Raw genomic sequence first — 15,942 nt, 5'->3', positions numbered from 1 at the left:
AACTAAAGACCCAATCATTGAAAGGTAATCGAACTAACCTCTGAGCCACTGTGCTGCCTGAGCATACGTGTTACGTGAGCAACTATGCTGCTAGAGCATCCGTGCTGCCTGAGCATGCTTGCTGCCTGAGCATCAGTGCTGCCTGAACATTATAGGTTGGCTAGGTCATCAATTTGTATATCAGTGCACACCAACAGGTCATAAAAAACTAGAGTGGGTCCATTTGCAATTTCTAAAGTGCAACAGAGAGGTAGAATTACTCAGACCTCAGTCACAATTGAACTAAGGACCCATGCACTGGAAGGTAATGGAGCTAACCACTGAGCCACTGTGCTTACTAAGCTTTATGTGGTGGCTAGGTCATCATTATGTCTATTAGTGCCCAACGACAGGTCATGAAATACTAGAGCGGGTTCATTTGTAATTTCTTAAGTACAACTGAGAGGTAGAATTACTCAGACCTCAGCCACAATTGAACTAAAGACCCAATCATTGAAAGGTAATCGAACTAACCTCTGAGCCACTGTGCTGCCTGAGCATACGTGCTACGTGAGCAACTATGCTGCTAGAGCATCCGTGCTGCCTGAGCATGCTTGCTGTCTGAGCATCAGTGCTGCCTGAACATTATAGGTTGGCTAGGTCATCAATTTGTATATCAGTGCACACCAACAGGTCATAAAAAACTAGAGTGGGTCCATTTGCAATTTCTAAAGTGCAACTGAGAGGTAGAATTACTCAGACCTCAGTCACAACTGAACTAAGGACCCATGCACTGGAAGGTAATGGAGCTAACCACTGAGCCACTGTGCTTACTAAGCTTTATGTGGTGGCTAGGTCATCAATATGTCTATCAGTGCCCAACGACAGGTCATGAATTACTAGAGCGGGTCCAATTGTAATTTCTAAAATACAACTGAGAGGTAGAGTTACTCAGACCTCAGTTGGAATTCAACTAAGGACCAAAGCATAGAAATGTAATCGAGCAAACTACTGAGCCACCATGCTGCTTGAGTATTACGCGATGGTTATGTCATCAATGTGTCTATCAGTGCATACCGACAGTTTGTCAAAAACTAGAACAAGTCCACTTGTATGTATATGTATGTCAGTGTAAACCAACAGGTCATGAAAAACTAGAGTGGGTCCATTTGCAATTTCTAAAGTGCAACAGAGAGGTAGAATTACTCAGATCTCAGTCACAATTGAACTAAGGACACATGCACTGGAAGGTAATGGAGCTAACCACTGAGCCACTGTGCTTACTAAGCTTTATGTGGTGGCTAGGTCATCAATATGTCTATCAGTGCCCAACGACTGGTCATGAAATACTAGAGAGGGTCCACTTGTAGTTTCTAAAGTACAACTGAGAGGTAGAATTACTCAGACCTCAGTCACAATTGAACTAAGGACCCATGCACTGGAAGGTAATGGAGCTAACCACTGAGCCACTGTGCTTACTAAGCTTTATGTGGTGGCTAGGTCATCATTATGTCTATTAGTGCCCAACGACAGGTCATGAAATACTAGAGCGGGTTCATTTGTAATTTCTTAAGTACAACTGAGAGGTAGAATTACTCAGACCTCAGCCACAATTGAACTAAAGACCCAATCATTGAAAGGTAATCGAACTAACCTCTGAGCCACTGTGCTGCCTGAGCATACGTGCTACGTGAGCAACTATGCTGCTAGAGCATCCGTGCTGCCTGAGCATGCTTGCTGCCTGAGCATCAGTGCTGCCTGAACATTATAGGTTGGCTAGGTCATCAATTTGTATATCAGTGCACACCAACAGGTCATAAAAAACTAGAGTGGGTCCATTTGCAATTTCTAAAGTGCAACTGAGAGGTAGAATTACTCAGACCTCAGTCACAACTGAACTAAGGACCCATGCACTGGAAGGTAATGGAGCTAACCACTGAGCCACTGTGCTTACTAAGCTTTATGTGGTGGCTAGGTCATCAATATGTCTATCAGTGCCCAACGACAGGTCATGAATTACTAGAGCGGGTCCAATTGTAATTTCTAAAATACAACTGAGAGGTAGAGTTACTCAGACCTCAGTTGGAATTGAACTAAGGACCAAAGCATAGAAATGTAATCGAGCAAACTACTGAGCCACCATGCTGCTTGAGTATTACGCGATGGTTATGTCATCAATGTGTCTATCAGTGCATACCAACAGTTTGTCAAAAACTAGAACAAGTCCACTTGTATGTATATGTATATCAGTGTAAACCAACAGGTCATGAAAAACTAGAGTGGGTCCATTTGCAATTTCTAAAGTGCAATTGAGAGGTAGAATTACTCAGACCTCAGTCACAACTGAACTAAGGACCCATGCACTGGAAGGTAATGGAGCTAACCACTGAGCCACTGTGCTTACTAAGCTTTATGTGGTGGCTAGGTCATCAATATGTCTATCAGTGCCCAACGACAGGTCATGAACTACTAGAGCGGGTCCAATTGTAATTTCTAAAGTACAACTGAGAGGTAGAGTTACTCAGACCTCAGTTGGAATTGAACTAAGGACCAAAGCATAGAAATGTAATCGAGCAAACTACTGAGCCACCATGCTGCTTGAGTATTACGCGATGGTTATGTCATCAGTGTGTCTATCAGTGCATACCGACAGTTTGTCAAAAACTAGAACAAGTCCACTTGTATGTATATGTATATCAGTGTAAACCAACAGGTCATGAAAAACTAGAGTGGGTCCATTTGCAATTTCTAAAGTGCAACAGAGAGGTAGAATTACTCAGATCTCAGTCACAATTGAACTAAGGACACATGCACTGGAAGGTAATGGAGCTAACCACTGAGCCACTGTGCTTACTAAGCTTTATGTGGTGGCTAGGTCATCAATATGTCCATCAGTGCCCAACGACTGGTCATGAAATACTAGAGAGGGTCCACTTGTAGTTTCTAAAGTACAACTGAGAGGTAGAATTACTCAGACCTCAGTCACAATTGAACTAAGGACCCATGCACTGGAAGGTAATGGAGCTAACCACTGAGCCACTGTGCTTACTAAGCTTTATGTGGTGGCTAGGTCATCAATATGTCTATTAGTGCCCAACGACAGGTCATGAAATACTAGAGCGGGTTCATTTGTAATTTCTTAAGTACAACTGAGAGGTAGAATTACTCAGACCTCAGCCACAATTGAACTAAAGACCCAATCATTGAAAGGTAATCGAACTAACCTCTGAGCCACTGTGCTGCCTGAGCATACGTGTTACGTGAGCAACTATGCTGCTAGAGCATCCGTGCTGCCTGAGCATGCTTGCTGCCTGAGCATCAGTGCTGCCTGAACATTATAGGTTGGCTAGGTCATCAATTTGTATATCAGTGCACACCAACAGGTCATAAAAAACTAGAGTGGGTCCATTTGCAATTTCTAAAGTGCAACAGAGAGGTAGAATTACTCAGACCTCAGTCACAATTGAACTAAGGACCCATGCACTGGAAGGTAATGGAGCTAACCACTGAGCCACTGTGCTTACTAAGCTTTATGTGGTGGCTAGGTCATCATTATGTCTATTAGTGCCCAACGACAGGTCATGAAATACTAGAGCGGGTTCATTTGTAATTTCTTAAGTACAACTGAGAGGTAGAATTACTCAGACCTCAGCCACAATTGAACTAAAGACCCAATCATTGAAAGGTAATCGAACTAACCTCTGAGCCACTGTGCTGCCTGAGCATACGTGCTACGTGAGCAACTATGCTGCTAGAGCATCCGTGCTGCCTGAGCATGCTTGCTGCCTGAGCATCAGTGCTGCCTGAACATTATAGGTTGGCTAGGTCATCAATTTGTATATCAGTGCACTCCAACAGGTCATAAAAAACTAGAGTGGGTCCATTTGCAATTTCTAAAGTGCAACTGAGAGGTAGAATTACTCAGACCTCAGTCACAACTGAACTAAGGACCCATGCACTGGAAGGTAATGGAGCTAACCACTGAGCCACTGTGCTTACTAAGCTTTATGTGGTGGCTAGGTCATCAATATGTCTATCAGTGCCCAACGACAGGTCATGAATTACTAGAGCGGGTCCAATTGTAATTTCTAAAATACAACTGAGAGGTAGAGTTACTCAGACCTCAGTTGGAATTGAACTAAGGACCAAAGCATAGAAATGTAATCGAGCAAACTACTGAGCCACCATGCTGCTTGAGTATTACGCGATGGTTATGTCATCAATGTGTCTATCAGTGCATACCGACAGTTTGTCAAAAACTAGAACAAGTCCACTTGTATGTATATGTATGTCAGTGTAAACCAACAGGTCATGAAAAACTAGAGTGGGTCCATTTGCAATTTCTAAAGTGCAACAGAGAGGTAGAATTACTCAGATCTCAGTCACAATTGAACTAAGGACACATGCACTGGAAGGTAATGGAGCTAACCACTGAGCCACTGTGCTTACTAAGCTTTATGTGGTGGCTAGGTCATCAATATGTCTATCAGTGCCCAACGACTGGTCATGAAATACTAGAGAGGGTCCACTTGTAGTTTCTAAAGTACAACTGAGAGGTAGAATTACTCAGACCTCAGTCACAATTGAACTAAGGACCCATGCACTGGAAGGTAATGGAGCTAACCACTGAGCCACTGTGCTTACTAAGCTTTATGTGGTGGCTAGGTCATCATTATGTCTATTAGTGCCCAACGACAGGTCATGAAATACTAGAGCGGGTTCATTTGTAATTTCTTAAGTACAACTGAGAGGTAGAATTACTCAGACCTCAGCCACAATTGAACTAAAGACCCAATCATTGAAAGGTAATCGAACTAACCTCTGAGCCACTGTGCTGCCTGAGCATACGTGCTACGTGAGCAACTATGCTGCTAGAGCATCCGTGCTGCCTGAGCATGCTTGCTGCCTGAGCATCAGTGCTGCCTGAACATTATAGGTTGGCTAGGTCATCAATTTGTATATCAGTGCACACCAACAGGTCATAAAAAACTAGAGTGGGTCCATTTGCAATTTCTAAAGTGCAACTGAGAGGTAGAATTACTCAGACCTCAGCCACAATTGAACTAAAGACCCAATCATTGAAAGGTAATCGAACTAACCTCTGAGCCACTGTGCTGACTAAGCTTTATGTGGTGGCTAGGTCATCAATATGTCTATCAGTGCCCAACGACTGGTCATGAAATACTAGAGAGGGTCCACTTGTAGTTTCTAAAGTACAACTGAGAGGTAGAATTACTCAGACCTCAGTCACAATTGAACTAAGGACCCATGCACTGGAAGGTAATGGAGCTAACCACTGAGCCACTGTGCTTACTAAGCTTTATGTGGTGGCTAGGTCATCATTATGTCTATCAGTGCCCAACGACAGGTCATGAATTACTAGAGCGGGTCCAATTGTAATTTCTAAAATACAACTGAGAGGTAGAGTTACTCAGACCTCAGTTGGAATTGAACTAAGGACCAAAGCATAGAAATGTAATCGAGCAAACTACTGAGCCACCATGCTGCTTGAGTATTACGCGATGGTTATGTCATCAATGTGTCTATCAGTGCATACCAACAGTTTGTCAAAAACTAGAACAAGTCCACTTGTATGTATATGTATATCAGTGTAAACCAACAGGTCATGAAAAACTAGAGTGGGTCCATTTGCAATTTCTAAAGTGCAATTGAGAGGTAGAATTACTCAGACCTCAGTCACAACTGAACTAAGGACCCATGCACTGGAAGGTAATGGAGCTAACCACTGAGCCACTGTGCTTACTAAGCTTTATGTGGTGGCTAGGTCATCAATATGTCTATCAGTGCCCAACGACAGGTCATGAACTACTAGAGCGGGTCCAATTGTAATTTCTAAAGTACAACTGAGAGGTAGAGTTACTCAGACCTCAGTTGGAATTGAACTAAGGACCAAAGCATAGAAATGTAATCGAGCAAACTACTGAGCCACCATGCTGCTTGAGTATTACGCGATGGTTATGTCATCAGTGTGTCTATCAGTGCATACCGACAGTTTGTCAAAAACTAGAACAAGTCCACTTGTATGTATATGTATATCAGTGTAAACCAACAGGTCATGAAAAACTAGAGTGGGTCCATTTGCAATTTCTAAAGTGCAACAGAGAGGTAGAATTACTCAGATCTCAGTCACAATTGAACTAAGGACACATGCACTGGAAGGTAATGGAGCTAACCACTGAGCCACTGTGCTTACTAAGCTTTATGTGGTGGCTAGGTCATCAATATGTCCATCAGTGCCCAACGACTGGTCATGAAATACTAGAGAGGGTCCACTTGTAGTTTCTAAAGTACAACTGAGAGGTAGAATTACTCAGACCTCAGTCACAATTGAACTAAGGACCCATGCACTGGAAGGTAATGGAGCTAACCACTGAGCCACTGTGCTTACTAAGCTTTATGTGGTGGCTAGGTCATCAATATGTCTATTAGTGCCCAACGACAGGTCATGAAATACTAGAGCGGGTTCATTTGTAATTTCTTAAGTACAACTGAGAGGTAGAATTACTCAGACCTCAGCCACAATTGAACTAAAGACCCAATCATTGAAAGGTAATCGAACTAACCTCTGAGCCACTGTGCTGCCTGAGCATACGTGTTACGTGAGCAACTATGCTGCTAGAGCATCCGTGCTGCCTGAGCATGCTTGCTGCCTGAGCATCAGTGCTGCCTGAACATTATAGGTTGGCTAGGTCATCAATTTGTATATCAGTGCACACCAACAGGTCATAAAAAACTAGAGTGGGTCCATTTGCAATTTCTAAAGTGCAACAGAGAGGTAGAATTACTCAGACCTCAGTCACAATTGAACTAAGGACCCATGCACTGGAAGGTAATGGAGCTAACCACTGAGCCACTGTGCTTACTAAGCTTTATGTGGTGGCTAGGTCATCATTATGTCTATTAGTGCCCAACGACAGGTCATGAAATACTAGAGCGGGTTCATTTGTAATTTCTTAAGTACAACTGAGAGGTAGAATTACTCAGACCTCAGCCACAATTGAACTAAAGACCCAATCATTGAAAGGTAATCGAACTAACCTCTGAGCCACTGTGCTGCCTGAGCATACGTGCTACGTGAGCAACTATGCTGCTAGAGCATCCGTGCTGCCTGAGCATGCTTGCTGCCTGAGCATCAGTGCTGCCTGAACATTATAGGTTGGCTAGGTCATCAATTTGTATATCAGTGCACTCCAACAGGTCATAAAAAACTAGAGTGGGTCCATTTGCAATTTCTAAAGTGCAACTGAGAGGTAGAATTACTCAGACCTCAGTCACAACTGAACTAAGGACCCATGCACTGGAAGGTAATGGAGCTAACCACTGAGCCACTGTGCTTACTAAGCTTTATGTGGTGGCTAGGTCATCAATATGTCTATCAGTGCCCAACGACAGGTCATGAATTACTAGAGCGGGTCCAATTGTAATTTCTAAAATACAACTGAGAGGTAGAGTTACTCAGACCTCAGTTGGAATTGAACTAAGGACCAAAGCATAGAAATGTAATCGAGCAAACTACTGAGCCACCATGCTGCTTGAGTATTACGCGATGGTTATGTCATCAATGTGTCTATCAGTGCATACCGACAGTTTGTCAAAAACTAGAACAAGTCCACTTGTATGTATATGTATGTCAGTGTAAACCAACAGGTCATGAAAAACTAGAGTGGGTCCATTTGCAATTTCTAAAGTGCAACAGAGAGGTAGAATTACTCAGATCTCAGTCACAATTGAACTAAGGACACATGCACTGGAAGGTAATGGAGCTAACCACTGAGCCACTGTGCTTACTAAGCTTTATGTGGTGGCTAGGTCATCAATATGTCTATCAGTGCCCAACGACTGGTCATGAAATACTAGAGAGGGTCCACTTGTAGTTTCTAAAGTACAACTGAGAGGTAGAATTACTCAGACCTCAGTCACAATTGAACTAAGGACCCATGCACTGGAAGGTAATGGAGCTAACCACTGAGCCACTGTGCTTACTAAGCTTTATGTGGTGGCTAGGTCATCATTATGTCTATTAGTGCCCAACGACAGGTCATGAAATACTAGAGCGGGTTCATTTGTAATTTCTTAAGTACAACTGAGAGGTAGAATTACTCAGACCTCAGCCACAATTGAACTAAAGACCCAATCATTGAAAGGTAATCGAACTAACCTCTGAGCCACTGTGCTGCCTGAGCATACGTGCTACGTGAGCAACTATGCTGCTAGAGCATCCGTGCTGCCTGAGCATGCTTGCTGCCTGAGCATCAGTGCTGCCTGAACATTATAGGTTGGCTAGGTCATCAATTTGTATATCAGTGCACACCAACAGGTCATAAAAAACTAGAGTGGGTCCATTTGCAATTTCTAAAGTGCAACTGAGAGGTAGAATTACTCAGACCTCAGCCACAATTGAACTAAAGACCCAATCATTGAAAGGTAATCGAACTAACCTCTGAGCCACTGTGCTGACTAAGCTTTATGTGGTGGCTAGGTCATCAATATGTCTATCAGTGCCCAACGACTGGTCATGAAATACTAGAGAGGGTCCACTTGTAGTTTCTAAAGTACAACTGAGAGGTAGAATTACTCAGACCTCAGTCACAATTGAACTAAGGACCCATGCACTGGAAGGTAATGGAGCTAACCACTGAGCCACTGTGCTTACTAAGCTTTATGTGGTGGCTAGGTCATCATTATGTCTATCAGTGCCCAACGACAGGTCATGAATTACTAGAGCGGGTCCAATTGTAATTTCTAAAATACAACTGAGAGGTAGAGTTACTCAGACCTCAGTTGGAATTGAACTAAGGACCAAAGCATAGAAATGTAATCGAGCAAACTACTGAGCCACCATGCTGCTTGAGTATTACGCGATGGTTATGTCATCAATGTGTCTATCAGTGCATACCAACAGTTTGTCAAAAACTAGAACAAGTCCACTTGTATGTATATGTATATCAGTGTAAACCAACAGGTCATGAAAAACTAGAGTGGGTCCATTTGCAATTTCTAAAGTGCAATTGAGAGGTAGAATTACTCAGACCTCAGTCACAACTGAACTAAGGACCCATGCACTGGAAGGTAATGGAGCTAACCACTGAGCCACTGTGCTTACTAAGCTTTATGTGGTGGCTAGGTCATCAATATGTCTATCAGTGCCCAACGACAGGTCATGAACTACTAGAGCGGGTCCAATTGTAATTTCTAAAGTACAACTGAGAGGTAGAGTTACTCAGACCTCAGTTGGAATTGAACTAAGGACCAAAGCATAGAAATGTAATCGAGCAAACTACTGAGCCACCATGCTGCTTGAGTATTACGCGATGGTTATGTCATCAGTGTGTCTATCAGTGCATACCGACAGTTTGTCAAAAACTAGAACAAGTCCACTTGTATGTATATGTATATCAGTGTAAACCAACAGGTCATGAAAAACTAGAGTGGGTCCATTTGCAATTTCTAAAGTGCAACAGAGAGGTAGAATTACTCAGATCTCAGTCACAATTGAACTAAGGACACATGCACTGGAAGGTAATGGAGCTAACCACTGAGCCACTGTGCTTACTAAGCTTTATGTGGTGGCTAGGTCATCAATATGTCCATCAGTGCCCAACGACTGGTCATGAAATACTAGAGAGGGTCCACTTGTAGTTTCTAAAGTACAACTGAGAGGTAGAATTACTCAGACCTCAGTCACAATTGAACTAAGGACCCATGCACTGGAAGGTAATGGAGCTAACCACTGAGCCACTGTGCTTACTAAGCTTTATGTGGTGGCTAGGTCATCAATATGTCTATTAGTGCCCAACGACAGGTCATGAAATACTAGAGCGGGTTCATTTGTAATTTCTTAAGTACAACTGAGAGGTAGAATTACTCAGACCTCAGCCACAATTGAACTAAAGACCCAATCATTGAAAGGTAATCGAACTAACCTCTGAGCCACTGTGCTGCCTGAGCATACGTGTTACGTGAGCAACTATGCTGCTAGAGCATCCGTGCTGCCTGAGCATGCTTGCTGCCTGAGCATCAGTGCTGCCTGAACATTATAGGTTGGCTAGGTCATCAATTTGTATATCAGTGCACACCAACAGGTCATAAAAAACTAGAGTGGGTCCATTTGCAATTTCTAAAGTGCAACAGAGAGGTAGAATTACTCAGACCTCAGTCACAACTGAACTAAGGACCCATGCACTGGAAGGTAATGGAGCTAACCACTGAGCCACTGTGCTTACTAAGCTTTATGTGGTGGCTAGGTCATCAATATGTCTATCAGTGCCCAACGACTGGTCATGAAATACTAGAGAGGGTCCACTTGTAGTTTCTAAAGTACAACTGAGAGGTAGAATTACTCAGACCTCAGTCACAATTGAACTAAGGACCCATGCACTGGAAGGTAATGGAGCTAACCACTGAGCCACTGTGCTTACTAAGCTTTATGTGGTGGCTAGGTCATCAATATGTCCATCAGTGCCCAACGACTGGTCATGAAATACTAGAGAGGGTCCACTTGTAGTTTCTAAAGTACAACTGAGAGGTAGAATTACTCAGACCTCAGTCACAATTGAACTAAGGACCCATGCACTGGAAGGTAATGGAGCTAACCACTGAGCCACTGTGCTTACTAAGCTTTATGTGGTGGCTAGGTCATCAATATGTCTATTAGTGCCCAACGACAGGTCATGAAATACTAGAGCGGGTTCATTTGTAATTTCTTAAGTACAACAGAGGTAGAATTACTCAGACCTCAGCCACAATTGAACTAAAGACCCAATCATTGAAAGGTAATCGAACTAACCTCTGAGCCACTGTGCTGCCTGAGCATACGTGCTACGTGAGCAACTATGCTGCCAGAGTATCCGTGCTGCCTGAGCATGCTTGCTGCCTGAGCATCAGTGCTGCCTGAACATTAGAGATTGGCTAGGTCATCAATTTGTATATCAGTGCACACCAACAGGTCATAAAAAACTAGAGTGGGTCCATTTGCAATTTCTAAAGTACAACTGAGAGGTAGAATTACTCAGACCTCAGTCACAATTGAACTAAGGACCCATGCACTGGAAGGTAATGGAGCTAACCACTGAGCCACTGTGCTTACTAAGCTTTATGTGGTGGCTAGGTCATCAATATGTCTAATAGTGCCCAACGACAGGTCATGAAATACTAGAGCGGGTCCAATTGTAATTTCTAAAGTACAACTGAGAGGTAGAGTTACTCAGACCTCAGTTGGAATTGAACTAAGGACCAAAGCATAGAAATGTAATCGAGCAAACTACTGAGCCACCATGCTGCTTGAGCATTACGCAATGGATATGTCATCAATGTGTCTATCAGTGCATACCGACAGTCTGTCAAAAACTAGAACAAGTCCACTTGTATGTATATGTATATCAGTGTAAACCAACAGGTCATGAAAAACTAGAGTGGGTCCATTTGCAATTTCTAAAGTGCAACAGAGAGGTAGAATTACTCAGATCTCAGTCACAATTGAACTAAGGACACATGCACTGGAAGGTAATGGAGCTAACCACTGAGCCACTGTGCTTACTAAGCTTTATGTGGTGGCTAGGTCATCAATATGTCCATCAGTGCCCAACGACTGGTCATGAAATACTAGAGAGGGTCCACTAGTAGTTTCTAAAGTACAACTGAGAGGTAGAATTACTCAGACCTCAGTCACAATTGAACTAAGGAACCATGCACTGGAAGGTAATGGAGCTAACCACTGAGCCACTGTGCTTACTAAGCTTTATGTGGTGGCTAGGTCATCAATATGTCTATTAGTGCCCAACGACAGGTCATGAAATACTAGAGCGGGTTCATTTGTAATTTCTTAAGTACAACAGAGGTAGAATTACTCAGACCTCAGCCACAATTGAACTAAAGACCCAATCATTGAAAGGTAATCGAACTAACCTCTGAGCCACTGTGCTGCCTGAGCATACGTGCTACGTGAGCAACTATGCTGCTAGAGCATCCGTGCTGCCTGAGCATGCTTGCTGCCTGAGCATCAGTGCTGCCTGAACATTATAGGTTGGCTAGGTCATCAATTTGTATATCAGTGCACACCAACAGGTCATAAAAAACTAGAGTGGGTCCATTTGCAATTTCTAAAGTGCAACTGAGAGGTAGAATTACTCAGACCTCAGTCACAACTGAACTAAGGACCCATGCACTGGAAGGTAATGGAGCTAACCACTGAGCCACTGTGCTTACTAAGCCTTATGTGGTGGCTAGGTCATCAATATGTCTATCAGTGCCCAACGACAGGTCATGAAATACTAGAGCGGGTCCAATTGTAATTTCTAAAGTACAACTGAGAGGTAGAGTTACTCAGACCTCAGTTGGAATTGAACTAAGGACCAAAGCATAGAAATGTAATCGAGCAAACTACTGAGCCACCATGCTGCTTGAGTATTACGCGATGGTTATGTCATCAATGTGTCTATCAGTGCATACCGACAGTTTGTCAAAAACTAGAACAAGTCCACTTGTATGTATATGTATATCAGTGTAAACCAACAGGTCATGAAAAACTAGAGTGGGTCCATTTGCAATTTCTAAAGTGCAACAGAGAGGTAGAATTACTCAGATCTCAGTCACAATTAAACTAAGGACACATGCACTGGAAGGTAATGGAGCTAACCACTGAGCCACTGTGCTTACTAAGCTTTATGTGGTGGCTAGGTCATCAATGTCTATTAGTGCCCAACGACAGGTCATGAAATACTAGAGCGGGTATTTGTAATTTCTTAAGTACAACTGAGAGGTAGAATTACTCAGACCTCAGCCACAATTGAACTAAAGACCCAATCATTGAAAGGTAATCGAACTAACCTCTGAGCCACTGTGCTGCCTGAGCATACGTGCTACGTGAGCAACTATGCTGCTAGAGCATCCGTGCTGCCTGAGCATGCTTGCTGCCTGAGCATCAGTGCTGCCTGAACATTATAGGTTGGCTAGGTCATCAATTTGTATATCAGTGCACACCAACAGGTCATAAAAAACTAGAGTGGGTCCATTTGCAATTTCTAAAGTGCAACTGAGAGGTAGAATTACTCAGACCTCAGTCACAACTGAACTAAGGACCCATGCACTGGAAGGTAATGGAGCTAACCACTGAGCCACTGTGCTTACTAAGCTTTATGTGGTGGCTAGGTCATCAATATGTCTATCAGTGCCCAACGACAGGTCATGAATTACTAGAGCGGGTCCAATTGTAATTTCTAAAATACAACTGAGAGGTAGAGTTACTCAGACCTCAGTTGGAATTGAACTAAGGACCAAAGCATAGAAATGTAATCGAGCAAACTACTGAGCCACCATGCTGCTTGAGTATTACGCGATGGTTATGTCATCAATGTGTCTATCAGTGCATACCGACAGTTTGTCAAAAACTAGAACAAGTCCACTTGTATGTATATGTATATCAGTGTAAACCAAAAGGTCATGAAAAACTAGAGTGGGTCCATTTGCAATTTCTAAAGTGCAACAGAGAGGTAGAATTACTCAGATCTCACTCACAATTGAACTAAGGACACATGCACTGGAAGGTAATGGAGCTAACCACTGAGCCACTGTGCTTACTAAGCTTTATGTGGTGGCTAGGTCATCAATATGTCCATCAGTGCCCAACGACTGGTCATGAAATACTAGAGAGGGTCCACTTGTAGTTTCTAAAGTACAACTGAGAGGTAGAATTACTCAGACCTCAGTCACAATTGAACTAAGGACCCATGCACTGGAAGGTAATGGAGCTAACCACTGAGCCACTGTGCTTACTAAGCTTTATGTGGTGGCTAGGTCATCAATATGTCTATTAGTGCCCAACGACAGGTCATGAAATACTAGAGCGGGTTCATTTGTAATTTCTTAAGTACAACAGAGGTAGAATTACTCAGACCTCAGCCACAATTGAACTAAAGACCCAATCATTGAAAGGTAATCGAACTAACCTCTGAGCCACTGTGCTGCCTGAGCATACGTGCTACGTGAGCAACTATGCTGCTAGAGCATCCGTGCTGCCTGAGCATGCTTGCTGCCTGAGCATCAGTGCTGCCTGAACATTATAGGTTGGCTAGGTCATCAATTTGTATATCAGTGCACACCAACAGGTCATAAAAAACTAGAGTGGGTCCATTTGCAATTTCTAAAGTGCAACTGAGAGGTAGAATTACTCAGACCTCAGTCACAACTGAACTAAGGACCCATGCACTGGAAGGTAATGGAGCTAACCACTGAGCCACTGTGCTTACTAAGCTTTATGTGGTGGCTAGGTCATCAATATGTCTATCAGTGCCCAACGACTGGTCATGAAATACTAGAGAGGGTCCACTTGTAGTTTCTAAAGTACAACTGAGAGGTAGAATTACTCAGACCTCAGTCACAATTGAACTAAGGACCCATGCACTGGAAGGTAATGGAGCTAACCACTGAGCCACTGTGCTTACTAAGCTTTATGTGGTGGCTAGGTCATCAATATGTCTATTAGTGCCCAACGACAGGTCATGAAATACTAGAGCGGGTTCATTTGTAATTTCTTAAGTACAACTGAGAGGTAGAATTACTCAGACCTCAGCCACAATTGAACTAAAGACCCAATCATTGAAAGGTAATCGAACTAACCTCTGAGCCACTGTGCTGCCTGAGCATACGTGCTACGTGAGCAACTATGCTGCTAGAGCATCCGTGCTGCCTGAGCATGCTTGCTGCCTGAGCATCAGTGCTGCCTGAACATTATAGGTTGGCTAGGTCATCAATTTGTATATCAGTGCACACCAACAGGTCATAAAAAACTAGAGTGGGTCCATTTGCAATTTCTAAAGTACAACTGAGAGGTAGAATTACTCAGACCTCAGTCACAATTGAACTAAGGACCCATGCACTGGAAGGTAATGGAGCTAACCACTGAGCCACTGTGCTTACTAAGCTTTATGTGGTGGCTAGGTCATCAATATGTCTATCAGTGCCCAACGACTGGTCATGAAATACTAGAGAGGGTCCACTTGTAGTTTCTAAAGTACAACTGAGAGGTAGAATTACTCAGACCTCAGTCACAATTGAACTAAGGACCCATGCACTGGAAGGTAATGGAGCTAACCACTGAGCCACTGTGCTTACTAAGCTTTATGTGGTGGCTAGGTCATCAATATGTCTATCAGTGCCCAACGACAGGTCATGAAATACTAGAGCGGGTCCAATTGTAATTTCTAAAATACAACTGAGAGGTAGAGTTACTCAGACCTCAGTTGGAATTGAACTAAGGACCAAAGCATAGAAATGTAATCGAGCAAACTACTGAGCCACCATGCTGCTTGAGTATTACGCGATGGTTATGTCATCAATGTGTCTATCAGTGCATACCGACAGTTTGTCAAAAACTAGAACAAGTCCACTTGTATGTATATGTATATCAGTGTAAACCAACAGGTCATGAAAAACTAGAGTGGGTCCATTTGCAATTTCTAAAGTGCAACAGAGAGGTAGAATTACTCAGATCTCAGTCACAATTGAACTAAGGACACATGCACTGGAAGGTAATGGAGCTAACCACTGAGCCACTGTGCTTACTAAGCTTTATGTGGTGACTAGGTCATCAATATGTCTATCAGTGCCCAACGACTGGTCATGAAATACTAGAGAGGGTCCACTTGTAGTTTCTAAAGTACAACGGAGAGGTAGAATTACTCAGACCTCAGTCACAATTGAACTAAGGACCCATGCACTGGAAGGTAATGGAGCTAACCACTGAGCCACTGTGCTTACTAAGCTTTATGTGGTGGCTAGGTCATCAATATGTCCATCAGTGCCCAACGACTGGTCATGAAATACTAGAGAGGGTCCACTTGTAGTTTCTAAAGTACAACGGAGAGGTAGAATTACTAAGACCTCAGTCACAATTCAACTAAGGACCCATGCACTGGAAGGTAATGGAGCTAACCACTGAGCCACTGT

Source organism: Ranitomeya imitator, chromosome 9 (genome assembly GCF_032444005.1).
Source record: "Ranitomeya imitator isolate aRanImi1 chromosome 9, aRanImi1.pri, whole genome shotgun sequence".
Lineage (NCBI taxonomy): Eukaryota > Metazoa > Chordata > Amphibia > Anura > Dendrobatidae > Ranitomeya > Ranitomeya imitator.
Note: the sequence above shows the minus strand (reverse complement) of the source record.